Genomic DNA, 3,718 nt, shown 5'->3' on the forward strand with positions numbered 1-3,718 from the left:
AGTTAGTCACCGCGCCACAAACTGCAGCGCCGCGGACACCACGAAATCTCGCTTACGTGTCGTCAATAATCGGCGCGCGCGCGCGACAACGCGAAATAACGAATCGCAATGTTAACGCGCGCACAACCGGTTGTTACTTTTTGTTTGGATTATAAATAAATTGCTTTCGCATTACGTAAAATGAGATTGTACTTGTCATGCTCGCGAGTCTAACTTGGTGGAAACTCGAGTGCCTCCAAACAGGTTTCCACATGTGTGTATGTGTGTCTCTCTCTGTGCGTGTGTGTGTGTATGATGCACATGTGAGTGGATGTGCATATTCATGAATACAAATATAAATATAAATATTTTTTACAGCTGTTGCGCGTATATTGGGAATATATAAATACTCTCAAACGGAGTATACCAAGAAAACGAACGAGAGAAATAGAAATGGATAAATAGATAAAGAAGGAGACAGAGGAAAAGAGAGAGAGGGAGGGATGGATGTATTATTTGTTACACGCTCCGAGATATTGTCCCCTTAAGTGCACAAACGACAAAAACTATTCTTTTTACAAGGATTACAGAGATTATTTATTTAGAAGAAAAGAGAGAAAATTACAATATTGCACAGTATCATTAATCGGTCATAATTATGCAAGAAGAATCCAGCCCGCATGGAATACGTTTCGAGAAAAATGAAAATTAAAATTTGATATATGATTCGTCAAAAGTATAACTGAAAAGTACCACTGAGATTCTTCACAATCGTCTGTGAAGTCAAACATGTTCCGTTTTTTTTCTCTTTAAAGGTATTTATCACAACCATAACCCTTAACAAAATTAATAAAAAAGATGTAACTAGTAAAAAGTGGCACAAATAATAGAAAATAAAAGCTGTTTTTTAATGAATTTTAGGCGCTCATAAGGCTTGGATCCTTTAATTTTATATAGGAAGACCATCTATTCATAACAAAATCTCAAAAATCATAATCTTGCCGGTTGAACACTTTTTGCATAATTATGGCCAATTGATAGTACTAGATAGTATAATATAATTTGAAATCGACTGATTATTACATCTATCAAGACATTGTTTCTCAAAAATAACTGTATAGATCAAGAGAGAGGAAGAGAGAGAGAGAGAGAGAGAGGGAGACGGAGTGCGACAATAATACAATTCGTCGTCGACGTGCTAAAAATTTATTACGCGCGTTTCTGTAGCGTCACGCTCCGAGATTCATATCGCCCCAAGACCATCGCCCACTCAATCGGAACGGCGCATTCCAGCCTGTCGTTGCTGCGATGGTGTAACTGTAATCGCTTTTTCTAGTTCGCGCGCCAGCGCGATTAGAATATTCCTTTTCTTTTACCCTCCCGTTTCTCTCCTCTCCCTTTTTTTTTCTCGCTGCGACACAGTGGCGCGTCCGGTGTCGCGCGATCTATCACGCCCAATTAATTCTATAAATCGCGCGACGCGTTACCGAGGTCGTAACGAGCCCGCTCGCTCTCTCACCAATGCGATCGACGCCGATACGCCGCCGGGGCTTCCCCCTCCCACCTCGTCGCCGAAACGAAAATCATCGACGTCGGCGTCATCGCGTCGAACGATCGGCGGAACCGTTACCTCGTCGTCGACAAGGCGATAGGAGAGCCGGTGTCTACTAAACGCGCGCTGGTCAACGCACCCGTTATCCTTGTTCGCCGATTTGCATATTCATAATGTTCGCGCTACGGTATGCCGTAAGAATGCAGAAAAGCAAGCGACTCCGGGCGGACTGCAGTCGCCTTCTGCCTTCTGTTGCGGCCCTGGAGTCTTTGGCTGCGAGGCGTCGTAAAAGTGCGCGCATTTTTCTTCCCCTTCCTCCTACTCTCTCTCTCTCTCTCTCTCTCTCCGTCGTCGGCCCTTACGCGCGCGAACTTTTCGTTCCGTTCGCCCGGAACGGGTGCATCTTCCTCCTTGTTCCTTTGTCGAGTCGCTTCGCTACTGCTGTTTCCGTTGCGCGATATAATGAAGCGCTCCGTCTGATTATTGCGATTGTTATCTGCGCGCTTATATGACGTCCCGCTCTTACTGGGTCGAACCGCGCGAAGTTCGGCGGGTTGAATGCGCGATTCAGTCAGAATTCGGCGTGAGACTCCGCGACAATGTACAGTTTCAGCGTGAATGATCGAGACAACGGACGAGGCGTTAAGCCTGCGGAATCGATATTCTCGCGGCGGAAATTCGGCCGTTCGTGCCGATGAAAGTGACTCGGTCAGTTTTCTCCGTTCATCAATTCGCAGCGAGATGCGGTGTCCGAAGTTCCCTCACGCTCTCAGCTGTTACTGCGCGCGGACACGTGCGCGCGCGATACTTGGCGGGGGCGAGAGTGCGGCGCACGCGTGTGCGTGAGAGGTTCGCGAGTCACTCGGCTCCCTCTCTCTCTCACACGTGTGTACACGCGGCCAAACAGCCGTGCTCTCGCTCGCACACGCGCACACTCGCACGGGCGCACACAGAGAGACGCGGGTATACACAATGTACGAGCGGCGGCTTTCTATCTGGCGGGCGTCGACGCGGCACGATGTGTGCATGCGCGCGTACGCTCCCCCGCTCGCACGTAAGTCTCTACGTGCACCCACACACGCGGCGGCACGCGTGTGTCGGTCTCTGTGTGGGGACCCAAACGAAGGGAGGCAAGCCAGTAAGCTCGGGCGCGCCGGAGCGGCGAGAGCAGCCATTTTACTCGATTCCGGGTGGAAAAACGAACGTCTCGGCGCGCGCTCGTCTAGACGACGACGCACCACGTCGTCGCCGGCGACGTTCGCATCGCGCGTGTTGCGTGATACCGCAACGCGCCGCAGCTCAACGCCGCCGGTACCTCCGACCGGAGGGGCCGCCCGAGGATTACCGTCGACGACGGCGCTCTCTCGGGAGGATACGCGGTCGCCGCTACCGCGTGCACGTGTATCACGCTCGCGGTGAGACGAAAGGAGAGAGAGAGACGCGTGTGTGTGTGGGCGTAGGTGGGTGTATGTGTGTGCTTTCCGTCGCGCGAGAGTGGCGAGAAGAGCGTGCATACGTAGGTGGTGTGCGCATCCACCGCGCGAAGGGGACCGTGTATATGCATGCGAACGAGAGGGAGAGAGAGAATGAGCGGGGGAGTGAGGGGCGGGAGGGAGGATGGCAGAACGAGAGAGAAAGAGACACGTTGAGAGGGAGACTCGAGGCACTCGGGTAGAGCACGAGGTGAGGCCATTCGTTCTGCGCAGGACCGTTCAAATTCGCCGCCTGCTTTGCATACCGCGTTTTCACCGACCGTCCGCCTCCACCCCCGCGTCGTCCCCGGTTTCATCCGCGACCCGCCCTTCGCGATTTTCCGCGACCAACCCCCTAGGAGGCTCGCTCGGGACCGATTTCGGCGCGGGCTCCTTCGCGCGTTCTCGTCGACAAAATTTCACCGCGAATTCATATTAACCGTCGGGGGCGGGATCGGTGGCCTCGCAAACTGTCGCCCGCCAATGCGCAATTTTCACTGAAACGTTTCTCAAAATTATGTTATTCGGTCGGATGTACTTATGTATCTCGGATAATGAAGAGCGATCCAGCGGATTCATGAGATGAGGAATTCGGCTGATCGGATAAAATTAGCGTTTCGGTGCAATTTTGCGGATATTGTTTACAGCCGGTGACACCGCACGCTATTACACTCTCTCACTGCGTCAGCTGTTCGATCGAAGTGCCTCCCCCCCC

The 3,718-nt window shown here is 51.6% G+C and overlaps 1 protein-coding gene across 1 annotated transcript in view; it reads left to right on the forward strand.

Annotated features, from left to right (window-relative positions):
• Positions 1–2,696: 2,696 nt before the first annotated feature.
• The window catches only part of LOC106743815 (zinc finger homeobox protein 3-like), a 406,062-nt gene continuing 405,040 nt past the window's right edge, over positions 2,697–3,718 (forward strand). Inside the window, exon 1 of the mRNA XM_014618018.1 lies at positions 2,697–2,946. The gene's annotated coding sequence lies outside the window, so the exon portion shown is untranslated. The remainder of the gene's footprint in view (positions 2,947–3,718) is intronic.

The sequence above is a fragment of the Dinoponera quadriceps genome, unplaced genomic scaffold, assembly GCF_001313825.1.
Source record: "Dinoponera quadriceps isolate SergipeBrazil2010 unplaced genomic scaffold, ASM131382v1 scaffold1245, whole genome shotgun sequence".
Taxonomy (NCBI): Eukaryota; Metazoa; Arthropoda; class Insecta; order Hymenoptera; family Formicidae; genus Dinoponera; species Dinoponera quadriceps.